Source organism: Oryctolagus cuniculus, chromosome 8 (genome assembly GCF_051225735.1).
Source record: "Oryctolagus cuniculus isolate XC-2025 breed Fujian yellow rabbit chromosome 8, ASM5122573v1, whole genome shotgun sequence".
In the NCBI taxonomy this organism is placed as follows: Eukaryota; Metazoa; Chordata; class Mammalia; order Lagomorpha; family Leporidae; genus Oryctolagus; species Oryctolagus cuniculus.
The window spans coordinates 14,056,622-14,075,040 of NC_142874.1; the positions used below are offsets into that span (position 1 = coordinate 14,056,622).

At 41.9% G+C, this 18,419-nt stretch overlaps 1 protein-coding gene across 10 annotated transcripts in view; it reads left to right on the plus strand.

The window, feature by feature from the left end:
• Positions 1 to 18,419, plus strand: part of LOC149124834 (rho GTPase-activating protein 20-like) — a 73,537-nt gene that overhangs the window by 17,018 nt on the left and 38,100 nt on the right. For 2 of the 10 annotated variants that reach the window (XM_089301944.1, XM_089301948.1), the window contains exon 1: positions 7,144 to 10,149. The exons of the other annotated variants lie outside the window; for them this stretch is intronic. The gene's annotated coding sequence lies outside the window, so the exon portion shown is untranslated. Of the gene's footprint in view, positions 1 to 7,143; positions 10,150 to 18,419 lie in introns of those variants that run through there. 10 annotated transcript variants of the gene reach the window in all.

An 18,419-nucleotide genomic window follows, 5' to 3' on the forward strand; every position in this document is an offset into this window, starting at 1 on the left:
TGTTAGTCCGTGTGTTTAAACAACACAGAATTTCAGAATCCCTAGGTATTGTGTTTTGTGGTTTGGTTCTTATAGTATGTGGAGAATCGAGTCTTCCTTCCTGCTGGTTAGCATTCACTAGTGTTGACATCCAAGGATCATTCCTTGATTTTCATTTTAGGAGATGCTGAGCAGGGACTAATCGGTAACAACCCCTTGAGGCGAGTCATCATGGATGTTCCAGTTTCCTCATTATCCACTCTTGGTGTTCCTCTTAGTCCTGATTATTCAAATCCAGATGTTGAAATGACCCCATGTTCATTCTAAGTGTTTGTTCTCACTGGTCTTCTCATCCTAGACAGCCTCATCTCTGTACCGTGTTTCAGGAGGGTCTTGGCTTTTTCTCCCATCATTAGCTAGACCTGTTTATGTTGCCCACGGTTTTCTCATTTTGGCTATTTTCAAACTTGATTCCTTGATTCCATAATTCTTTTCCCTCACACACAACAAACCAGGAAAAATCTGTTCTCTTGTTTTCTCATGCTCCCAGTCCACACATGTTCTCTGATAACATTCACCAGGCATCTCAAAGGCTGGCTGGTCCCCACACCCTTCTGGAAGCCACATGAATATGTGATTCTTTGGCTTTTCGCTTTTGTGTCTCAATTCCGTCACCTTTTCCACACCTCTGCTCCTGTGACCACCATAAAACTTTATCATCTCCCATAAGCCTAGCCTCTCCCTAGGCTAGCAACTACTAGTGTACTACTAACAGGAAGTTAAAATTTAGAAACTTTCTGGGGAAGTTCCAAAATTAAAGTGGTTTACGCCAAACGTCTTAAGATGCTTTCCCTGTGTTTGACTAGAATCGTATCTATGGGGGGGGGGGAAACTAGATGGAGTGTTCACCTCACACAATGCCTTTGTTTTGTTGGTGAGTTATGTACACCTCAGTAATTATGAATGGGAAAACTAAAACTGACTTGCAGTTCAATGTTGCAAATATTTGGGAGTTCTGTAGTGAGAGAACAGGCATGGAGTCCAGGAAATCCTTCAATGAATTGGTATATCTGTGGTTTTCAGAGTGCTACTTTAAAGACATTTAAATTATGTTAACATTTTCTTGCAGTGTCACTGGTCGCCTACTGATGAAGCAGGCCCTGCATTTTCCATTCCATAGTTTAATTGGGCTAATTCACAACCTGCCTATAATAGTAGCTATGTTAAATGCACATAGGAATGTGCACACATTGGTGGGAGAATAGCACATAGTAATTTAGGATTCTCGTTTCACTTTTCACTTTCCTGGTTTCCTTCAGATACATTTCCTTTCATGTTGTATTTCTGAGTTTTCAGTTTGAGGGAGGTGGGGTGGGGCGACAATGCATTATGTTACTTGGATATTGTCTTAAATATTCTCTTGATGGAATTCCCGAATCTTTATTTTCAAGATATAAATCTCCTGAAATTTAGTTTAGTCAAGTTGTGAATGTTCTTTTTAAGGATTTATGTATTTGAAAGTCAGACTTCCACAGAGATAGAAGGAGAGGCAGAGAGAGAGAGAGGTCTTCCACCTGCTGGTTCACTCCCCAGTTGGCTGCAAGGGCCGGAACTGTGCCAGTGTGAAGCCAGGAGCCAGGAACCTCTTCTGGGTCTCCCACGTGGGTTCAGGGGCCCAAGGACTTGGGCCGTCTTTCACTGCTTTCCCAGGCCATAGCAGAGAGCTGGATTGGAAGTGGAGCAGCCGGGACTTGAACTGGTGCCCGTGTAGGATGCCAGCACTGCATTTGGTGGCCTCACCCGCTATGCCACAGTGCCAGCCCCAATCATGAATGTTTTAGCATCATTTCTGTCCCATGAAGCCTACCAAAACCCCACAATATTAACCTAAGTTCCTTAACTTTTATGATGCATTTTAAGTATAGGAACCTATTTTTGAATGCTTTATTTTTTCCAGCCTTTTCACAGTGTAACTGAGAAACAAAAATTCTATCTGTTCAAGGCACGTTCTCTGTGTTTCGATGTGAGTCTGATCTGCATATTGCATTTTCACACAAACCGTTCGACTCTCCTGGTACTTACAGTACACTATGAAAGGATTAGTACAATGAGGCCACTTAACAAATTTATCACTTTTACCGTGTTTTGTAACTTTTTCAAATTTTATTTCTTTATGTATTTTCCCAGACAACTTTTATTTAAGGTATACATACTTTATGCATTCAATAATTGCAGCTTTAGCAGCTGTATTTATTGGTAGCAGTAATTCTTCTACCGTACCTGCCCTCTCATTGACACTCCTATGCTTTTTTTTTTTTTTTGACAGGCAGAGTGGACAGTGACAGAGAGAGAGAGAGAGAGAGAAAGGTCTTCCTTTTGCCGTTGGTTCACCCTCCAATGGCCGCCGCGGCTGGCGTGCTGCGCTGATCCAATGGCAGGAGCCAGGTACTTCTCCTGGTCTCCCGTGGGGTGCAGGGCCCAAGCACTTGGGCCATCCTCCACTGCACTCCCTGGCCACAGCAGAGAGCTGGACTGGAAGAGGGGCAACCGGGACTAGAACCGGTGCCCATATGGGATGCCGGGCGTCGCAGGTGGAGGATTAACCTAGTGAGCCACGGTGCCGACCCCTGTACATTTCTTTTGAAAGGCAGGAAACAGAGAAAAGGGGAGAGAGGGATAAAGAGAGTAAGGCAGAGACAGACAGGGTGAGCGAGAGGATGAGGGATATCTCATCTCATGCATTATTTCCCTCCTCAGATGTCCTCAGTGGCAGGGCTCTGCCCCAGGTCTCCCACTTTGGCACTGGGGCCCACGTCCTTGGGTCATCTTCTAGTGCTTTCCCAGGCACGTTAGCGGGGAGGGGAATGGTAAGTGGAGCACTTGGGACCTGGTCTGGTGCTTACACGCGATGCTGGCAGTGCCGGTGGAGGCTCAGGCTTTTTTTTACACCCCAGCTCCAGCCCCATCACCATATGTTTGTATCGTTTGACTGCCCTCTCTTCAGTTTCATGCTCCCAGTTCATCACAGACACCATCCTGCTCTCTGACTGTGTTAGTTGGACTTTGTATATTCCACATGGAAGTGTGATCGTGTCATAGTGCTTATTTCTGTGTGTCTTGTTTCCCTCATGGTCATGTCCTATAGTTCCATACTTTTAGATCCATCTGTGACAAGTAGTAATATTTCCTTTCTTTTTAAGGTTTGGCGAGGATGCCACTGTGTGTGTATCCCATTTTTCCTTATGGGTCCATCAGCAAACATTTGGATTATTTCCATATCGTGGAATTGTGAATGATGCTGAAGTGATGTGGGGATGCGGACAGTTCATTGAGATGGTGATTTTCTTTTGGATTCATGGTCAATAAAGGTTGTTCCTTTTTAAATTGTATTTGAGGAACTTCCATATTGTTTTTCATAATGGACGGTACAGTGTACCTTCCCTCCAATAATGTGTGTTCGTTTTCTCTATGTTGTGCCCAATACTTGTTATCTTTTAGCTTTTTAACAGTAGCCATTTAACAGATAGGAGATAATAACCATTGTCATCTTGGTTTGCATTTTGCTGATGTTAGCAATGTTCAGAACTTTTTCACATACCCACTGGGTACATTGTATGTCTTTGCTGGAAAACATTGATTCAGTCCTTTGTCCCTTTTTAATTGTATTCTTTGCTTCTTAGTGGTGCACATTCCTTGTATTACTCCCTTGATCGCACATCTGGTTTGCTAACATTCTCTCCTATTCATTGGTTTGCCTTTTCATTTCATTGATCCTTGCTTTACTAGTTTGTTGTAGTTTCATTTCCTTATATTTGCTCATGTGCTTAATTGTTAACACATGAGCAACCACTCTTGAGGCTAATGTCAAGGATTTTTCTATTTTATAAGTTGTAAGGGTTCAGATCTTCTGTGTGGACTCTCAGTTCATTTTGAGTTGATTTTAATATGTGGTGTGACAGTGCCGTGCCACAGTTTCAGTTTTGTACATGTGGATAGCTAGGTTGCTTCTGCCTCAGATGTGGGCCCTTACGTCCAGTGACTGCATGTTTGGCAGCCCTGGTGGGCCAGGGTTCCCAGTGTCTTCCGTTGGATCCGTTTAACCAGATGCTGTGGCTGGAGTTGAGCAGGAGCTTGGCAGAAGCTGGCAGAAGCCAGGTTGGCCCTTACTGCTGGCTCGTGGTCTGAGTCCCGTGCCGCCGTCCTAGCTTCAGTGCTCTGATGTTCTGTTCTATCTGTGGTACTAGGTCCCCAGGTGACACTGGGCCTCATTGCACACTGGGGTTGTTAAGTGTACACTCAGCAGACCCGGGTACCCATATCTCAGGCAGAACCAAACTGAGTATCCACATACAGATATCTGAAGCTGTATTATGATGTGGCCCTTATGCCAGAGAAGACAGTGGGCTGGTTGAAGTAGGGAGGTTGTGGGAGGCACACATGGGGGCATGTGTGGTGATTGGGGAGTAGGAGACCATGCAGTGATGGGGTCAAGACAGGGGACTGTGGCCTCCTCCTCTGGAAGCCAGGGCTATATGAGGCTATGTCAGAGTTTTTTGAAGGATGGATGTTTGGCCTAGTGGGAAAGACAATGCTCAGGATACCAGTGGCAGCAATGATGGTTTAAGTAGTGGGATTCTTGCTACCACCTTGGAGACCATCTCCCAGCTCAGCCTGGGTCAGATCAGCCCTTGTGGGCATTTGGGTAATGAACTGCTAGACGGGTGGGTATCTTTCTCTCTTTGTCTCTCCCCCTCTCCCCTTTATTGTTTCTCTGTGTTTTGCTTTTGAAACCAGTTGCGATATTAAAACGAGGTGGAAAAAAGGGTTTACGGATGATGCTGTATCCTAGTGGCAGTAGATCATTGAGTCATTTCCTAAAGTCACACAGTGGGCTGTGTGTAGCTCACAGTAATCTCTGTTAGATCTTTTATTAGCAAACCAAGTACACGAGCTCAAGGCTCTAAGCGTAAAATAATGTCCAAAGAGAAATGTAGATTTGATCAGTACAAATTTTATATAAGTATTGAAATGTCACACTAGCCCATACATATGTACAACTCTTGTGGATTAAATGTAAGTAAAAATACCAACATGTTACTTGGTGTATAAGGTTAAGGGGTTTTAAATGATTAATGTCACAACTAATATGGTATTTGAAAAAGGTTAATCAATACAAAAACATAGCCTGTAAATGACTGAATGGTTCTTTCTTGATGTGCTCAGTCAAAAGGCTATTATGCTGCATTTTAAGTTGGTGATGAATATTTATTTTAGATTGTTTCCTTTAATTAAGAAAATGGTAGTATGTTTTCACGTGTATGTGAAATTGAATAGCATCAGAGCAATACAATGAATACGAGATAAGCTTTTTTTCATAATTGAGATTTTATTGGATTTTGAGAATCCCTACAGAGACATTTCAGTTTGTATACTATTCTTAACAAACCAAAAATTTAGAAAGTAAGGGCTTGTCATTCTCTTTAAATCTTTTATTATTTTTGAAATAGTGTATTTTTTTTAACTTGCCTCCTAAGAGCTTTATATTTCACTCATAAAGAGTTCAGCTAGTAAGGAAGAATATAGGCAAGGGCCATAAAAATTATCAAACAAACGAAGTCCCATCTTTAGGATCAGTTGTATACTCGAATTGATCACTTTTACTAGTAAGATGGCATTAAGTGTCAAAGGGATCACATAAATAAGACCAAGTGTCTGCTAATAGTAATAGAATTAAAAAGGAGAGAATGATCCAACATGGGAAGCAGGCCACACAGCAGACTCATAGAATGACAAATACCCTGAACAGCACTCTAGCTCAGAGTCAGCCGTTAAGGCATTCGGATCTGGCTAAAAAGCCCATGAGAGCATTCCAGGCATGGAAAGCTGAGACACTGTGGCAAAAAGTCACCCACATGAAAGATCTCTGGGAGTAAGATCCCAGGGGAAAGGAAGGGCTGTCAGAGCGGTCAGTACCTATCTCTGAAGGAAGGAGAGAACTTGCACTTTGATTATGGCCTTGTCTAAATCATGTTGGAGTTTGTGGACTCAAGAGGCTACCATAGCCTTGGCAGCTCATGACCAAGAGCCTAGGGTGCTCACTGATGTCAAATATAAGAGTGTCAGTTGTTACATCAACAACAGGTGTCGCTGTGTACGTGCTCCCCATGTAGGACCTGTGTCCTTAAAGTGTTGTACTATGAGAATTAATGGTAAAACTAGTCCTCAAACAGTACTTTCAACTTTGTGTGTCTGTGTGGGTGCAGTCTGTTGAAATCTTTACTTTGTATAGAGTTGATCTTCTGTATGTAAAGATAATTAAAAATGAATCTCAATGAAGAATGGGATGGAAGAGGGAGTAGGAGTTGGGATGGTTTGTGGGTGGGAGGGAGGGTATGGGGGGAAGAATGACTATAATCCAAAAGGTGTGCTTACGAGATTTATATTTATTAAATCAGAGGTTTGTATAAAAATGTCAGCTACGCTCATACACAGTAAATTTTAAAACGATCATGAATTATTAAAATTATAGTAGCATATCATTCTTTTCTCTCTCTCTCTCTCTTTTTTTTTTTTTTTTTTTGACAGGCAGAGTGGATAGAGAGAGAGGAGAGAGAAAGGTCTTTCTTTTTGCTGTTGGTTCACCCTCCAGTGGCCGCCAGGGCCGTCACGCTGTGGCCGGTGCATCACGCTGATCCTGATCCGAAGCCAGGAGCCAGGTGCTTCTCCTGGTCTCCCATGCGGGTGCAGGGCCCAAGCACCCAGGCCATCCTCCACTGCACTCCTGGGCCATAGCAGAGAGCTGGCCTGGAAGAGGGGCAACCGGGACAGAATCTGGCGCCTGGACCGGGACTAGAACCCATGGTGTGCTGGCGCCTCAGGTGGAGGATTAGCCTATTGAGCCACGGCACCGGCCAGCATATCATTCTTAAGAATTTGTTTGACAAAGATATAAAAGAAAGTGTGACAAAACTGTATTTGCAGCAATACTGATACACACAGGCATTATTTTCTTTTTTGTATTTTTTGTTGTTTTCTCATTTTTTAAAAGAAAATTTTAGCTCCCATATATAAAGGAGAACATCTAATATTTGTCTTTCTGTGTCTGGATAATTTCACTGAGCGTGAAGTCCTTCAGTTGCAACGATTTTGATAGAAATAACAGCGTTTTAATATTTTTATGGTTCTGTAATATTCAGTTCTACATATATGCATCCAGTTTTGCCAGCACCATTTACTGAATAGATTGTACTTTTTTCCAATGTATAGTCTGGGCACTTTCATGAAAAATCAGTTGGCTCTCCCTGTGTGGATTAATTAATTAATTAATTTTCCATGATCATGCTGCTTTGATTGCTATAGCTTTGTAGTAAGCTTTGAAGTGTGGTATTCTGACGTGTCCAAGTTGATTTTTTTATTTTGCTAAGGATCATTTTGGCTGTTATTGATATTTTGTGATTTCTTATGGAATTTAGGATTATTTTCTCATTCTGTAAAAAAAATGTCATTGGTGTTTGATAGGAATTTCATTTAACTTGTAGGTTGCTTTATAGGTATTTTAATTATACTAATTCTTGCAATCCATGAGCAAGTTCTATTTTTTTCCATTTTGGGAGTCCTTGATGATTTATTTCTTCAATGTTTTAGAATTTTCATTGTAGATATCTTTTTACTTATTTGGGTACATTTATTCCTAAATGTTTTATTTTTGTCCCTATTATGTATGGGATTAATGTTTAAATTTCATTTTTGGCAAGTTGGTTATTAGAATATAAAGAAGCTACTGTATTTTGTATGTTGATTATGTAACCTGTGACTTTACTGAATTGGTTTTTCATCTTGAAGCATTTTTTGGTGGAGTGTTTAGATTTTTCCATGCACAACATCATGTATTCTACAATGTTGTTGAATTCAGTTATTGTTAATAGTTGTGTTGAGGAATATTTCATGTTATGAATATAAGAGCATGTCATAGAGGCTTAAAAGTTTACCTGTGGAAAATTTCTCTGTTGGTTTCCATGGGGGAATTAGAGTAGTACCTGGCAGACTTGTGGACTGACATTGCTGATGAAGTGCATGGGTTCACCCATTGGTTTATCACTGCTTTCTGTGCCCCCCCCCCCCCCGACTCCCAGTGAGACAGTGAGGCTTCTTACAAGGTTGTGTGCTGAGTGTTGCTGTCCGCAGCATATAAGTAACATGATCTCATGGGATCATTTCAGACATTTGTACCTGCACCTGGGTGATGCAGAGTCTTGTGTGCTGTGAGGTGGTGAGTCTGGCTGCACCAGATGACTGCCGGCTGCCCCTCACATGCTGCCAGGCACCACCCAGGACATGTAAGAAAGTAGTTGCCTCCTCTGCAACTGTCTCAGATGGTGAAGTTCCGTATCTCAGACACCAAGGAAGTCCACATAGAGGTACACACCTTGCTGTGGATGGAGACACAAAGCCTGCTCAAAGACTGGACAGGGACGCATTGAGAAGGGCAACCTTGCCGTGTTCCTGACAGGAAGTAGTCTATAAATCACCGGGCAACAGAGTTGGCAGCTGGCAGCTCTCACGGAACTACATCAAGATCCTGTCCGACTTGTCTGGAAAGCACAAACAGATGGCGTCATGTTTGCACAGAGGGTGACCATAAACTGTCCCTTTTTCTACTGCAGTGGGTGTCCAGAGCATGTTAAACACCACACTACAGAAGGAGCCTCTATATTTCCGTGTATGGCGTACAATTAAGAAAAAAAGAGAGCTACTGAGGCTGTTAGGCATTCTTCAGCGACTATGTGCAGCCCCCACTCCTGAATGGCAAAGCTGCCCGTAGGACAGTCCCATACAAGGTACCTTGGACCCAGTGGAATTATTTATTCACTTACTTAAGCGTTATTCATTGTTTCATTGAAAGACAAGAAGACAAATTTCCCATTGGCTGAATCACTCCACTTGAGTGGCAAGGGCCCAAATATCTGAGCCATCCTCTGTTGTTTCCCAGGGTATGCATAAGCAGGAACCTGGATTTGAATGCACGACCAGGTGTTGATCCTCTGTAATTACTCTGTAATGGGATGCTGGCACCAAAGATGATGTCTTTAATTGCCATGCCAAATACAATGTATTGATGCGTTTATATTCTAATTTATTAGAATGGCAGTGTGAGATAGAGAAAAATGTTTCCATCTGTTGGCCTCAACCCTGGAGCCTGCAAACATTATGGAAGGGCTAGGCCAAAGTCGGAAGCCAAGAGCTCCATCCACTTCTCTCACGGGGGTGGAAGAGACCTAAGTATCTGACCCAATGCCTGCTACCCATCAGAGTGTACATTAGCAGGAAACTGGACTGCAAGAAGATTGTACGGAAATCCAGGCACTCTGATATGGGGCGTTGATAACCCAAATGGCATCTTAACAACTCTGTCTCAGTTCCTTGGCTATTGTTATATTGTAATGATTTTTTATTTGGGAAAAAAAAAAACATTACGGAGGGAGAGATATCGGGATATTGTCCAATCCACTACCTCGCTCTCCAAATGGCTGCGTCAGCTACAGATTAGCCAAGGTGAAGCCAGGAGCAGGAACTCCATCTTCTTCTCCTACATGGGTTGCAGAGGCCTGAGATCTTCAGACAGGATCCACTGTCTTTCCTTGCACCTTAGGAGGAAGCTGGAGTGGAAGCATAGCAGCTGGGGCATGACCCAGCACTACAATATGAAATGGAAGCTTTGTTAGCTGACGCCTTACCTGCAGTTCCACAACGTCAGCATTCCCGTCGGTATTTGTAAGAGCGGTACCACCACAGGACCAAGCAAAATTTCTGGCCCTGTTGGCGTCCACTTCAGAAGTTAATCAAGCTATGCAAACGCTACGCACCCTGGGAAATAGCAAGGTGGACACGTAGAGTGTTCACAGCCAGAGTTTCGTTCAACATCTCCCTGCAGTCCAGTGCTATGTAATCGAATGTGGTGCTCTCTGACTTGCTCTGATCCATTGTGTACATGATGGGACCTATTCTGAGCATCAACAACAAAGCCAATGGCTTTGCAGGCTGCACTGCTGCCTACTGGCTCACTTCAGGCAAGTCTCATGAGTTTCTCCAGACCCTCTGGACACCACGGATGCCTTCTAGACAGAAGACCACCAGAGATTCAACAATGGTAGGCTTCTTCTGCACACGAAGGTAAGCTGTCATCACCAGGCAACTTTATGGATGGCAACCACCGTGTAGCAGGGTCACATTATAGAGCCTTGTGGATCATTGGGCACTAACTCCTACGGCATTGTGATCTTTCCCAGTAGAGTGCATCTGCCCAGCAATATTCATTGACAGACTATGGAGAGGACATGCCCTTGGGTCGACTGCCATGGCCATCATTAAGACAGGACCCAACCTCTTCCCATGAGTCCTTGTGTTGCTTCTGCCCACTGCTCAGCTGTCATTTCTGTTCCTTGGTATGGACAGCCTAACACTTCTGTTCTTCACCTAGATCAAGCCCAAGTCTTTTGTACTGATGTGGCATGCTTGCCTAGAGCCTGGACATTTACCACACACCTCCCTATATTGTCAGCACCCTAAAATAGCCACTCAGGCAAGACAAGTGGGGAATTGACATAGCTGTCCCTGACGTCTAGAAGTATTGTCTGAAATACACTGAGTCACCTATTAACCCACTCATCAAGCACCTTCTCAAAGCTGGTGGATGGGATTGGAGGCATCCTGCAGATTACCACGACCTCAAGAAGGTCATGCCTCGCTTTGAATTTGCCTTACTTGACATTACCAGGCTGCCCCTGAGAATTTTGCCATTATTGGTGTGGCAAGCATTTTATTGTGTCCGGTGGAGATTTGGGGCCATTTACTTTTTAACTTGAAGGCCAACACTGCACCTTTCTGAGACTTCTGTGGGCTGCCTCTGGTCCCCCAGGGCTCGTGGTCTGTGTTAACAGGCTCTGGCTGGCCTTCAGTTGTCATCTAGCATCCATGTTGAGGACATTGTTTCAACTGATAATCAAGAGGAGGAGGAAAAATGGGCCTCAAACATCAGCATCTGACGACTTGTGCCAGTCAGTGTGAACCTTAGTCCCATAGGAGGTGAGAGCTTGCAACCTCAAATTTTTGGTGTACGTTTTGAAAAAGGAATTCAGAAAAATTCCTCAGCAAATCCCCATATAACTCCTTCTCCTCAGTGACTCCGTTTCAACCAAGGAAGCCCAGCACATTTTCACTTTGTGATAACACCAACATCCTCACCTCTGGTGAACCCTAAGACCCACCTATCTCACCAGTCACCCACAAGGCTGCACCTTGGCGGATAGTTTGTGGTTCTGAGGCTCACATGGGTAAAGGACTTGAACTTAGCTGTGAGCTTTTAGTGACACTACTGTTTGACTCACAGAGAGTTTGGACTACCTCACTCAGCATCATGAGCTGTGTCCTGGCCTCCAGCCACTGGGAATCTCAAGTTAGATGGAAGTGGGCAGAACGTGTGATCATCCTACTGGTCCTTGAGCAGCCCACCCTTACTCAAGGCCATCTTGAAATTCACATGTCCACCAATTCTTGGGACATCACCAATTGCTAGTGGCCTTTGTGTGGCCTCAAACTGGATAGTCCATACCCTTACATTGGAGTACCCCCTTTGGTGGGACACTGTTGATATCTGTGCTACGGGCCTAACCTCACTGACCAACTCTCAGCTATTTTGATTGCCAAAATTCTACTGCCTTTTAATGTAGCAAAACCGCACTATGTATTATCTGCATCCTTGCTTTCATAGTGGAGTCTCCCTGCCTTATATTATTTGGGACATCATAGGCCTGTCGACTTGGATTTCAGCTTGTAGCTTTCCTATTGTATCCAAGTCAGTTGTGGAAGTCCCCAAGGAATGCCTGCTGTGTAGACAAAACTGTCATTCCTCTTTGTTGCACGGTTGCACTTGGAGTGGTGATTATTCACATGCTACCTGGCAAGTGGATTTTATTGACCTGCTGTAGCAAATGGCACGTGCTTCCTGTTATGTAAGCCAACACCAGACTTCTCCTTGCTTCTTTCTTCATGGCTGAAAATGTCATCAGAGTCTAAGTACGTCATCCCTGGTGCATTACACATGGGACCAAAAGTATCTGAAATACTTAGTTCCTGTCCATTTGGTGTATACACAGCGATGGAGTTTCTAGTTCATGTGAAGGTTATGTTTTTTTTTTTTTTAATTTTGAAGTTAACAATAATTGTACCTACTTAAGGGCTGCTGTATGATGTTTTGGTACATGTCTGTAATGTGTCCTGATTAAAAATGGGGTGATCAGTATTTCCCTTTGTTTGTCAGTACTTATGATTGAAGTCTTGGGATTTCTTCTGTATGTTCATACAACACATACTCCGTTATCGTGAGCTATCCTCTCCATTATTCTGTGTAACATTAGGAAGTTATTTCTTTGATCTTACTCTGACTTGGTACCCATCATCCAAACTCCTTGCATTTTCCCTCCAACCTCTTACATCCTTTATTAATTATTATATATTCAGATTGATGTATTTTAAAGATTTATTTATTTTTATTTGAAAGGCAGAGCTGCAGAGAGAGGGAGAGACAGAGAGATGTTTTCCTTCTGCTCCTTCACTACCCAAATGGCTGCAACAGCTGCAGCAGAGCAAATTCAAAGCCAGGAGCCAGGAGCTTTTTGTGGGTCTCCCAAAGTGGATGTAGGGGCCCAAGCACTAGGACCACCTTCCATTGCTTTCTCAACCCATAACCAGAGAGCTGGTTCAGAAGAGGAGCAGCAGGGGTAAGAACCGGTGCCCACATGGGATTCTGGCACCACAGGCAGAGCCTTAACCTACCATGCCACAGCACTGGCCCCCGATTGTTTTTAGCTTGTGTTTGTGAGGGAGTGGGTACAGTATTTGTCTTTCTGTGTCTGGATTGTTTTCACTTACTTCCAGTTCCATACTTCTTGCTTCAAGTGACAGGACTTCATTCTTTTCAAATGGGCTGGATAGTATTCCATTTTGCATATATACAACAAACTCCTGACCACTTCGTCTGATGAACTCTCCGCTCATTTTGTTTGCCAAGATACTATTCCCTTTTAGTGAGACAGAAATGCAGTCTACTTTATCTGCATCCTTGCCCTCCTAGTGGGGACTGTGGTATGAGAATGAGTTTCTGCTCCCGAGCATATCTGATTTGGGGACATCTTATGCCTGTCAATTTGGATTTCTGATTGTGGTTTTCCTATTCCATCCAACCCAGTTGGAAAAGTCCCCCAGGAATGTCTGCTTTGCAGACAAAACTTAAATCATTCCTTTTTCTCCCACGGTGGCATTTGGAGAAGTGGTTACTCTCACATGCCGTTTGGCAGGTGGGTTTTATTGGTCTGCTGTTTCAAGAGGCAAGTGATTATCGTTGTTGATGGGCACACCAGATGCTCCTTGCTTTTTCCTTCATGGCTGAAAATGTGCTTCAGACATGGGACTGTAGATGTATGAACTGCTCCCTGGTGCTTCAGACACGGAGCTATAGATACACAGAACTACTTACACTTAGTTCCTTTCTGTGGGACATGTACCCAGTGGTGGTGTTGCTGGTGCACGGTATGGTTCTGTTTTCTGAAAATTTTGACATTAGCAATAATTTCACATACCTAGGGTCTACAGGATGATGTCTCGGTGCATGTCTGCACTGTGTCCTGTTGAAAAATGGGATAATCAGCATTTCCCTTTCTTTGTCACTATTTTATGACAGAAGGCCTGGAATTTCTTCTGTGTGTTCATGTAACATATACTAGGTTATTGTGAGCTAGTCTCCTCACTGTGCTGTGTAACGATAGGAACTTATTCCATTGATCCGACTCTGATATTGTGCCCCTCGTCGAAACTCCCTTCATCCGCCGCAGTGCCTGCCATCCTTTATTCATCATTATGCAGTCAGGTTCTTAGCTTGCGTATGTGAAGCCGTGCACGTGTTATTTGTCTTTCTGTGTCTGGCCTTTTTCACTTAACACGATATCCTCCAGTTGCATTCATTTTGCTGCAAAGGACAGGATTTCATTTTTAAATGGCTGAATAGTATTCCATTTGGTAGATACACAACAAATTCTTGATCTCTTTATCAGATGATGGATTCGTTGGTTGATTCCATAATTTGGCCGTTGTTAACAGTGCTGCAGTAATCATGGTGGAGCAGGTGTCTCTTAGATCCAGTGATTTCATGTCTTTTGGATGTATACAGAGTATTGAGATTGTCGAGTCATATGGCAGTGCTATTCTTAGTTTTTAAGAGATCTCCACGGTGTTTTCCTCAGTGCTTGTACTCATTTGGATTCCCACACTCAGTATAGGAGAGTTCTCCTTTCTCCATATCCTTGCTAGAATTTTTTACTTTTTCTTTTTGATAGGCATTCTAGCGTTATGAGGTGATATCTTTTTGGGGTTTTGATTTGCATTTCTTCTTTTAAAAAAAAAAAGATTTACTTGAGAGGCAGAGTTACAGACAGAGAGGTAGGCACACAAAGGTCTTCCATACACTGGTTCAGTCCCCAGATGGCCACATTGGTGAGAGCTGAGCCCATCCAAAACCAGGAGCCAGGAGCTTCTTCCCAGGTGGTTGCAGGGACCCAAGCACTTTGGCCATCTTCCACTGCTTTCCCAGGCCATATGCAGAGAGCTGGATCAGAAGAACAGCCAGGACATGAACCAGTGCTCACATGGAACGCCAGCCCTGTGGGCGTAGGCTTAGCCTAGAATGCTGCAGTGTGGGCCCCTATTTTCATTTCTCTGATGGCTCGTAATAGTTTTTTTTCATATATTTGTTGGTCATTTCCTTTTTTTTTTTTCTTTTGAGAATTGTCTTTTTAGGCCCCTTGTGCCCATTTCTTAACTGTATTGGATGCTTGATTTTGAATTTGTTGAGTTCCTGATATTCTGGCTATTAATCCTTTGTTGGATAAGTAAGTAGTTTGCAAGTATTTTATCCCTTTCCATTGGTGGTTAATTCACTCTGTTACTGTTTTCTTTGCTGTACAGAAGCTTCAGAGTTTGATCTAGTTTTACTTTTGCTACCTGAACTTCTGGGGTTTTAAACAAAAAGTCATTGCCTCTGCCTCTTTTAAGAGGTGTCTCCCTATGTTGTATTCCAGCAATTTCGTATTTTCGGGTCTTTGATCCATCTGAGTTGATTTTTATATGTTGTGAAAGACAGGCATTTAATTTCATTCTTCTATATATGTCTATCTAGTATTGTCAGCACCACTTATTGAAAAGACTTCGGGATTTTCATCAAAAAATCAGGTAGCTGTTATGTATGTATGTTTGTATTTATATATTTTTTTCTCTTTTCATTGATCTTTGTATCTATTTTCATGCCAGTTTCATCCTATTTTAGTTACTATAACTTTGTGAAATCAGGTATTGTTATGCCCCCAGGTGTGTATAGGATCACTTTGACTTCTCTGGGCCTTCTCTGGTTCCATATGAATGTTAGAAGCTTTTTTTCTGACGGTTTAAAGAATGTCATTGGTATTTGGATAGGACTTGCATTGAATCTGTAGATTTCCTAGGGAATATGAAGATTTAAATGTTAATTCTTCTAATTCATGAACAGGGGATGTCTTTATATTTTCATGTGTCTGACGATTTATTTCAGCAGTGCTTTATAATTTTATTGTGATCTTTCACTTATTTGGTTGTATTTATTACTAAATATTTAATTTTTGTAGCTATTATAAATTTAGGTTTCTTTTTTCCTGTTTCCTATTTTTTATTTAAAATATGCAAATTTCATATACTTCATATATAGAGGTTCAGGAAGATGGTGATACTTTCCATTCAACTCTCCATCCCACCTCCACCCTCCTTCCTTTTCCCTCTCCTCTTCCCATGCTTACTTTTTACAAAGATCTTAAACTAACCTTTTCAGAGGATCATTATTGGTGTGTAAGAATGCAACTTTTTTTTTTTTAACATTGATTTGGTATCCTGTGACTTATTGGTTTATCACTTCCAACATATTTTGACTGCGGTGTTTTAAGTTTTTCCGTCTAAAATCAGGTCTTCTGAAAAAACAGGTATTTTGATTTCCTCCTTCCCAATTTTCATCCTTTATTTCTTTACTTTACCTGAGTACTCTGGTGAGTACTTGAGATACTGTATTGACTAAGAATGGTCTATGTGGAGTTCTTATCTTGCTCCAAAACTCTGGTGAAATATTTTCAGCTTTTTCCCATTCAGTATGATATTGGCTATTGTTTATCATTTAGCTTTGATAATTTTGAGCTATATTTCTCCTGTACCTTGTTAGTAGAATTTTTTTTTATCATTAAGGGATTTTGAATCTTGTGACGGGAGCATTCCCTTAATCTGTTGAGATGTTCATTTATTTTTTGTTGTTCGTTCTGCTGATGTGATTTCATTGATTTTTTTTTTATAGATGCTAAACCACACTTGCATTCCTGTGATAAAACATACTTCTTCATATTACATGTTGTGTGTGTGTTTGTATATATGCATATATCATACATATGTGTATATATGTATATATCATACATATGTGTATATATATATCATACGTGTGTGTGTGTATATATATATATGGTATCTTTTTGATGCATTGTTGCATTCATCACGTTTGCAAAGACTCACAGCCTAGAAAGTGGTTGAAATAAGAAAGCTTGAAATCACTACCCATGCTTTTTCAATCCCAGAAAATCCAAAACATTTTCCCTAGGCCACAGAGTGACAGACTATACTAAAGAAAATATTCAAAACCTAATTCCAGGGACTGGCACCGTGGTGTAGTAGGCTAAACCTCCACGTGCAGCACTGACATCCCATATGGGTACCAGTGCATGTCCTTCCTACTCCTATTCCAATCGAGCTCTCTGCTATGGCCTGGGAAAGCAGTAGAAGATGGCCCAAGTGCTTGAGCCCCTGCACCCATGTGGGAGACCCGGAGGAAGCTCCTGGATCCTGGATTCAATTCGGCCCACCTTTGGCAGTTGTGGCCATTTGGGGAGGGAAGCAGTGGATTTAAAACCTTTCTCTCTGTCTTTCCCACTCTTTGTCTATAACTCTCTCAATTAACTAAATAAATCTCCCCCCCCCAAAAAAAATTGCTTCCAATGACAGTAAACCTTTCTGTATAGATAGAACAATGTGAAATTCCTTCTGTATGGATAAGAATAAGTTGCATGGTCTAGTTTTGTATTCATTCAATAAATGTTTGTTCATATATTTCAAACTGAACCATTAAAAATTCATAAATTGGGAATTTAAGTCAAATGAATACAGTCTCATATAAATTTCAGCCTGTCAATGGACTTCCTTGGATGCTGGAGACTGCCCCTCTGCACCTGGATTCTGGAATCCTTCAGGCGGGCACCCGTCCTTCTCTTCTCTGACTTCTCTTTCTATTTACACTCCCCAGATCATTGAGATGATAAATAGCATAGGACTCAGGGGAGATTCTCTATCTCTCTGAATTTCACATGTCTCATCTGTAGAATTATTTTTAAGTTTTTTTTTTTTAAGGTGGAAGTAATTTAAAGTATAATACCATGATGTACACACTAGGTGCTCCAGAAATTAAAAAAAGTATGTTTACCTCAGGAAAATAAAATTAGGTTTAACTAGGAAACTGAACGTCAAAGAAGGAAAACAAATCATCACTGAACAACAGAACAGCCATTGTAGTTTTTTTGTTTATAAGCTGGGTCCCCTTTTTGTTTTTGAAATCCTTCTTGTGATTCAGCTGACCTTTCCTTTTTTTATTTTAAGGGTTTTATTTTATTTTCAGTTAGTCTTAACAGATTCAATATAGTTCATAGATACAGTTCTTGGGAATAATAGAGGAAGGAGGAGAATGGGTGGGAGAGTGGATGGGAAGAAGGGTAGGGTGGGAGGTATCACTATGTTCCTAAATTTGTATGTGTGAAATACATGAATTTTGTTTACCTTAAATGAAATCTAATGAAAATGTTAAGTGAACAAATGTCATGTATTTAATATATATGCAGACTTAGGAGCATAGTAATGTTTCTTCCTGGTCTCCCACATGGTGGGCATAGGGGCCAAAAAACCTGGGCCATTCTTTTCTGCTTTCCAAGGCACATTAGGAAGGAGCTGGATCAGAAGTGGAACAACTGCTACTCGAACCAGCACTCATATGGGGTGCCAGTGCTGCAAGTGGCAGCTTAACTCCCTACACCACAAAGCCAGGCCCAGTTCCCCTTTCATAGCAGCTGTCACAGTTACAGTTTTCCATTTTTAGTGGGGTGATTGCATGAATAACCATCTCCGGTGCTCTTCTCTAGCATCAGGGTGTTCATAATGCACCCGTCATCCAGTATTTTGTGTGGTATGAACACTGTGAGTTTTTTAAGAAAGATTTTGTTTAATGAATACAAATTTCATAGGTACATCTTTAGGAATATAGCAGTTCTTGCCCCCATACC